Below are 8,149 nucleotides of genomic sequence, written 5' to 3'. Positions count from 1 at the left end.
TTAACTATGAGCCAACACTGATAACTCATGTTCCTAGACAATTCATCAAGAGACAAGCTAATCTATAATAAATACATTCTTAGAAAGAAGTGGAAAGTTATTGGCATAAAAATGGCCTAGACATTTTAACACTGACTACATGAAAGCCAAGTCATGGCTTTATCTATGGGGAAAGGGCAGAATGAGAGAAGCCTCAAGGATTTAGTTATTTGGATAGAATAGACCAGTCTACACAAGTCTGTGAGTGTCTACGAACTAGAAATAGCAGCACCATATTCAGCAGTGGAGAAGCAGTCAAGGCACACTAACTAAGTAGTTCCCACTGACATCAGAAGAATGGTATACCTAGGTTTAATCTCAGTTTTGCCATTTAAAAGTTGGGTGACATACCTCTCTGAATCTCAGCTTTTTTTTTTTCTTTTGAGACAGAGTCTTGTTCTGTTACCCAAGCTGGAGTGCAATGGTGCGATCTCGGCTCATTGCAGCCTCTGCCTCCTGGGCTCAAGCAATCCTCCCATCTTAGCCTCCCTAGTAGCTGGGATTACAGGCATGTGCTACCATGCTCGGCTAATTTTTGTATTATTAGTAGAGACAGGGTTTCTCCATGTTGGCCAGGCTGGTCCTGAGCTCAGGTGATCCACCCACCTCGGCCTCCCAAAGTGCTGGGATTACAGGCATGAGCCACCGCGCCCAGCCTGAATCTCAGTTTTATCAAGTGTAAGATGAGTGTGGTAATAACACCTTTCAGAATTGTTCTGTTAAAACGTGTGTATTTGAAGTGTTTTGCATGATATCTAGCACACAGAAAACCCCCAAAACTGGTAGTAGTCATTACCTGACTTTAAGGAGTGACAAGCAATTGCTACAACTTACTAACATCACCACTTAAACTGGATCAAAGATAATTTTGTTTTTTAAGTTCTTAGTTATACTTACCCATTCTGGATGGAAGTGTGGTCTTTCCAGAGATGTTTCCCAAAGTTCCCCAGAAACACTCCAAAGTATTGCATGACGTAGTTTGTAAGTAAATTTATCCATAGGAAATAATAATAATATTTTAAAAAACAACATTTACCCCCAAACGTTCTTAGTTTTTTTTCCCTGGTAAATATAAAATATCCAGAGAAATATGTTTTTGCTCAAAGATAAACTGGGGGAAATTATTATTAGCAAACTGTTCGTGATATCTGTGTCCTTGCTGAGTTCACAATAACATCTGCCCTTTATTGGGGTGACGTCTTCAGTAGCAATCTGGAAAGTAACTGCCCCAAATTTCATTGTTAACCAAGAATTAGAAATATGGACTGGAGCAGTGGCTCACGCCTGTAATCCCAGCACTTTGGGAGGCCAAGGCGGGTGGATCACGAGGTCAGGAGATTGAGACCACTCTGGCTAACATGGTGAAACCTCATCTCTAGTAAAAATACAAAAAATTGGCTGGGCGTGGTGGCAGGTGCCTGTAGTCCCAGCTACTCGGGAGGCTGAGGCAGGAGAATGGCGTGAACCCGGGAGGTGGAGCTTGCAGTGAGCCGAGATCGCGCCACTGCACTCCAGCCTGGGTGACAGAGCAAGACTCCGTCTCAAAAAAATAAATAAATAAAAAGAAAAAATAAAAATAAATCACAACAAGCTGTCTCTCAGACCACAGTGCAATCAAATTAGAAGTAAGGATTAAGAAACTCACTCAAAACCACACAACTACAAGGAAACTGAACAATCTGCTCCTGAATGACTACTAGGTAAATAACGAAATAAAGGCAGAAATAAAGATGTTCTTTGAGAACAAAGACACAACGTACCAGAATCTCTGGGACACATTTAAAGCAGTGTGTAGAGGGAAATTTATAGCACTAAATGCCCACAAGAGAAAGCAGGAAAGATCTAAAATTGACAACCTAACATCACAATTAAAAGAACTAGAGAAGCAAGAGCAAACAAATTCAAAAGCTAGCAGACGGCAAGAAATAACTAAGATCAGAGCAGAACTGAAAGAGATAGAGACAAAAAAACCTTCAAAAAAATCAATGAATCCAGGAGCTGGTTTTTTGAAATGATCAACAAAGTTGATAGACCGCTAGCAGGACTAATAAAGAAGAAAAGAGAGAAGAATCAAATAGACACCAAAAAAATTGATAAAGGGGATTATCACCACTGATCCCACAGAAATACAAACTACCATCAGAGAATACTATAAACACCTCTGTGCAGGCTGGGTGTGGTGGCTCACGCTTGTAATCGCAGCACTTTGGGAGGAGTGGGCAGGTGGATCACTTGAGCCCAGGAGTTTGAGACCAGCCTGGGCAACATGGCAGAACACTGTCTCTACAAAAAATACAAAAATTACCTGGGCATGGTGGTGCATGCCTGCAGTCCCAGCTACTTAGGAGGCTGAGGTGGGAGGATTGCTTGAGCTCAGGAGGTTGAGCAAGGCTGCAGTGAGCCGTGATTGCACCACTGCACTCCAGCCTGGGCAACAGAATGAGACACCGTCTCTAAAAATAAATAAATAAATTACAGGTCAGGTGCAGTGGCTTATGCCTGTAATCCCAGCACTTTGGGAGCCAATGCGGGTGGATCACTTGAGGTCAGGAGTTCGAGACCAGCCTGGTGAACATGGTGAAACCCCATCTCTATGAAAAATACAAAAAATTCCCGGGCGTAGTGGTGCCTGTAATCTCAGCTACTCAAGAGACTGAGGCAGGAGAATCGCTTGAACCTGGGAGGCAGAGGTTGCAATGAGCCAAGATCACACCATTGCACTCCAGCCTGGGTGACAGAGCAAGACTCTGTCTCAAATAATAAAATAAAATAAAATAAAATAAAATAATTAAAAAATAAATTGCAGAATTAAGTAATTAAAATTGCAATAAATATTTAAAAAGAGGTAGAGAGTGCTATAAAATGTACTGCTTAACTGAGTCTGAGAAGTCAGGATAGGCTTTCCTGAGGAATATGTCAAACAGAAATAAGATTTTTTGGTTTTAAAATATAAGAAGGTAGAAGAAAAATGTTTAAGGTGAAATAAACCTATGTTTCCAAGTGGGATGAATTAGCTAGTGACAGAGTGTGTTCCCACCTAAAATAAGCAGAAAATTAGAACAAAATACAGGAGGCATCTATTTTAAGGCAGAAAAGGGCTTCTGAGTTAGCAAGAACTGAAAGAGCCAAAACTCCAGAGAGGGAGAATCACAGCTAGGGAGAGCTGAGTTCTGCAGCCACTGTGCCCAGGGGTCATTTGCTGATTCTGTGCTTGGGCAGGAGACTGATAACCCCAGGCCTTGCACCCATGGAAGACCACTGCTGGGAGGCAGAGGCCAGGAGGGATATGGGAGGAGATTCGGAAGGTCTCCACAGAACATCTGTTAAATTACAGGGATGCATGAGGCTGGAGTCTAAAAAGAGAAGCAGAAAACCTCTGAAGCAGAACAGAGTCTTCAGCAGCCTTGTGAAGACAAAGATTAGAATTCTAGGCCCACCAGGAGGAACAGCATGGAGAATACACCAGGATTTCTGCTGAAAATCCTGAAGTAGCAGGAATAAAATCAATGCAGGCTGAGCCTTACCAAGGATGCAACTCAGCCTCAACTCACCACAGTGCATAGAGGATTCAGGGTTAGATTTAATTAATTCTAAATTAGAATTAGATACAAGTCACCAATTAGAAGCAAGATGCTTTATAAAATTAATATAATTTTTATTGTATGTGGAGAAAATAAATGAGCAAGAACATCAAAGAGTATTTCAGATTCAAAAAGAGCTATGAGAAGAATTTGTCCTAGCAGACATTTAATGTACTGGTAACCAATTTGAAACACTTGGTGTACAGGAATATCAATAATGAGAATATTTAAAAGACCCACACTTTGCACTACACTCTGCATAAAAAAAAAAAAATCCATGTAGATTGGGAATTAAATACTTTAAAAAAAAAACAAATACACATATATAAAAGACTAGCACTAGGGGAAACCACTTTTTGACTGTTGATGGAATATAAATGAAAAAAAGATGGACAGGTTCATTACTTAGATAGCTTTATCTTTGACGGAATGAATATCAATAAAGCTGAAATTTAAAAATTCAGAAGACTGGAGAAAAGTTTGCACACGAAGACAAAGTTCAATAACTAAAAAGTATAAGGAGTGCATATAAATAGGTAAAAGTACCAACTGTCTATTAAACAAATGATTAATAAACAGTTCATACAACAAGAAACACTGTCAGTAAATCATAATTTTAAAACTATTCAGTCAACCTTGTTGGTAAAATAACTGCAAATTAAACCTACTGTGAAGTTTCATTTTGTGCCTTAAAAAAATTTAGAAAAACTTTAAAAAAGTTGTAAAAGCCAAAGCCTGCAAGGCTTCGGGAAGCAGATAAGCTCATGCATTAATGATAGCAGTGTAAATTGATTCAGTCTTCCTGAAGGGCAAAATGCTACTTTATTGAAAGAATCATAAATATGCCTAGACCAAGTAATAGAATTTATCTTGAGGAAATAATGTTTAATAAAAAGTGTAAGTATATATAATGTTTATTTTATGATGGTAAAACATTGGAATAAAGCTAAGAGCCCAACAATACAGATATATAGAAAGAAGCTAACTATGGCATATAAAAATGATATACTCTAGTGATATACTAAAAATGATGAATATAAAGATGCTATAGGAAATAGAAAATATTTGGATACATCATGTTACATAAAAGGAAGAATACCAAATTGAACATACACACCCATTATGACTATAACAGAACCATGAATATACATAAGCAAAGTGAGAAAAGGACACACCTGGGAAATGTTTCTAGCTGGATTAAGATCAACAGACTTGCAGTGAATTATTCTGCCAAGTTGTTAAAACATAAGATTTCCCTTTGCGTTCTCTTTCCCTCTCCCAACATGGCTGCCTCAGCAAAAGAGAAGAATAAGAAGGGGAAGACTATCTCCCTAACAGACTTTCTGGCTGAGGATGGGGGACCGGTGGAGGAAGCAGCTACGTATCCAAACCAGTCAGCTGGGCTGATGAAACGGATGACCCGGAAGGAGATGTTTCAACTTGGCACAGTAATAATGACGATGTGTATAGGGCGCCCCCAGTTGACCGTTCCATCCTTCCCACTGCTCCACGGACTGCTAGGGAACCCATTATCGACTGGAGCGGTCTTCCCAAATCGCCACCCTACACTGCTTTTCTAGGGAACCTACCCTATGATGTGACAGAAGAGTCAATGAGAATTCTTTAGAGGATTAAATATCAGTACAGTGCGTTTACCACGTGAACCCAGCAATCCAGAGAGGTTGAAAGGTTCTGGTTATGCTGAATTTGATGACCCGGATTCCATGTTCAGTGCCCTGAGTCTCAATAAAGAATCTCTAGGTAACAGGAGAATTCGAGTGGACGCTGCTGATCAAGCACAGGGTAAAGACAGGGACGATCGTTCTTTTGGCCATGAGAGAAATTGGGATTTTGACAAAACAGATACAGACTGGAGGGCTCGTCCTGCCACAGACAGCTTGGATGACTACTCGCCTAGAAGAGGTGATGATTGTTTTGGAGACAAGTATCAAGATTGTTATGATTCAGACCGGTATCGCGATGGGTATCGGGAGGGGTATCAGGATGGCCCACGCTGGGATATGGATCAATATGGCGGCCAGGATTGCTATGATGACCCAGGCAGCAGACACTATGATAGAGGCTATGATTCCCAGATAGGCAATGGCAGAAGAGCATTTGGTAGTGGGTACCGCAGGGATAATGACTACAGAGGAGGCAGGGACCGCTCTGAAGACCGATACAACAGACGGGATGATCGGTCGTGGAGCTCCAGAGATGATTACACTTGGGATGATTATAGGTGTGACGATAGAGGTCCCCCGCAAAGACCCAAACAATCTAAAGCTTTGGAGTACTCCCAAGGAAGATGATTCCTCTGCTAGTACCTCCCAGTCCAGTCGAGCTGCTTCTATCTTTGGAGGGGCAAAGCCCGTTGACACAGCTGCTAGAGAAAGAGAAGTAGAAGAAATGCTACAGAACAAGAGAAGCTGCAGCGTCAGCTGGATGAGCCATAACTAGAACGACGGCCTCGGGAGAGACACCCAAGCTGGCAAAGTGAAGAAACTCAAGAATGGAACCTCGCGGACAGAAGTGAGTCATCGCAGACTGAGACCTCCGCCACATCCGGCAGAAATGCAGGAAGGAGAGAGAGTGAGAAGTCTCTAGAAAATGAAACACTCAATAAGGAGGAAGATTGTCACTCTCCAACTTCTAAACGTCCCAAACCTGATCCTACCGGACCCAAAGGTAATGCCAGCCCCTCCACCAAAGGAGAATGCTTCGGTGAAGCGAAGTAATAACCCTCCTGCTCCATCTCAGAGCTCAGACACAGAGCAGCAATCCCCTACAAGTGGTGGGGGAAAACTAGCTCCAGCTCAATCATCTGAGGAAGGACCAGCAAAGAAAGATGAAAATTAAGTGGATGGGATGAAAGTCCCAAAAGGCCAAACTGGGAACTCTAGCTGTGGTCCAGGAGATGGAGGGAACAAAGACCACCGAAAGGAGTCAAATAGGAAAGATGGCAAAAAGGATCAAGACTCCAGATCTGCACCTGAGCCAAAGAAACCTGAGGAAAATCCAGCTTCCAAGTTCAGTTCTGCAAGCAAGTATACTACTGTCTCCGTTTCTGGTGAAAGGAGAAGATTACGCCGAGTAGACCTAGACATCCTGTGCTTTCTCCCAGTTTCTCTCCACCCTGGAACATTCAAGAGCAAATCAAACCTCTATCCAGACAAGACAAAATAAAACTCACCGTCTCCTGGAGACTTTTCTTACCTTTCTTTTTTTTTTTTTCTTTTTTTTTTAAGTGAAATTCTTTTGCATGCTGCTGCAGCCTTTAAAGTATTGAAGTAACTGGAGAATCGCCAATATAGCCAGAGAGAAAGAGACTACAGCTTTTTAGTGGGAAAGTTGTGGTGCGTTATGTCACCATGCAGTTGCCAGAGTGATTAATGCCTAGGAGCCTCCATTTAGCAGAAATGGTAATGACAGTGATATAAGGTCTGCAATCTGGTTGGACAGTAGGGGAAGGAAGTATAAGGAAAAGTGTGAGATTTCTACCTTTTAGTTTTTATCCTATTGTGGCATATATGAATTCCCAAACATCTGAATAAATTTTTCACTCTTGGAAAAGTAGATTTAGCCTCAAGTTGTTTTAGTCTTCAGGAGACTCTCAGCCTCTCCTGTTATTTAATTCTGAGTTTTGGGGGCCAGCCTAGGGGGAATTCTTTCATTTTTTTTTTTTTTTTACCCTCCAAGGGTGTAGTTGGGAGTGAGTCTATAGGCCATAAAGAATAGGACTGCATTGGACCAAGATAAATGGGAAAATTGTGGTTTGAAAAGAAGCTTTTGGGAGGTAATGAGTCATTTTGTATCAGGTAATAGGGGAAAATTGTGCAACCTCCAGCAAACGCAAGAATGGTTATTTCCTGGAGCTGGAATCATTTGGGGGTCATAATTCCCAATGTTTGTGTGTCCTGGTTTTACCCTTTCTAAACACTGTCCTTTTTGAAAGTTCGAATATATCCACATTCTGTTGAAACCTTGAAACTTTAAAAATTTAGACTCTTGTCATCTTAAGCTCTTCATGCTACTCGTAACCTCCCAAAAAGCAGTCTCTAAGTCACATAGATGATCTCTTGGGCATTTTCTCTCAGCCATAGAGAGCTGTGAAAGGCAGAATCGCTGCTTTTCTCAAGCAAATCTGTTTCTTGATGTCTTTTGGTTCTCACTCTTTGCCTACTGCTAATGGTTTGACTCCTTTTATAGATCAGGGTGCTCTAGGGTAATGGATGGTCTTGGGTGGTGAATAAAGGTGGATAAATAGGGACAGGGACAGTTAAATTGGGAGCCTTTCTTACAACCTTGATGGTTTTTTCCCCCCAAGTTTCCTTCTCCACTGAAATGCCACACCAATGGTTGTTGGATTTATGAGGTGGCCAGACCAATGGGTTGTTTTTTCTTTTTCTTTTTCTTTTTTTTTTTTTTAAGTCTCCCTTGAGAGAATAAATGGTAATGGAGAGAACTATTTAGCAAGGTGCTGGTTTCTCTTGCAACACAGTAGCTAAACTTGCCTGCTTTTATGTGCG

The 8,149-nt window shown here is 41.3% G+C and overlaps 1 pseudogene; it reads left to right on the top strand.

The window, feature by feature from the left end:
• Positions 1-4,903: 4,903 nt before the first annotated feature.
• LOC116466309 (eukaryotic translation initiation factor 4B-like) lies at positions 4,904-6,787 on the top strand (annotated as a pseudogene).
• The last annotated feature ends 1,362 nt before the right edge of the window (positions 6,788-8,149 follow it).

This window comes from Hylobates moloch, unplaced genomic scaffold (assembly GCF_009828535.3).
Source record: "Hylobates moloch isolate HMO894 unplaced genomic scaffold, HMol_V3 SCAFFOLD_4, whole genome shotgun sequence".
Taxonomy (NCBI): domain Eukaryota; kingdom Metazoa; phylum Chordata; class Mammalia; order Primates; family Hylobatidae; genus Hylobates; species Hylobates moloch.
Note: the sequence above shows the minus strand (reverse complement) of the source record. Positions and strands in the feature narration are given on the sequence as shown.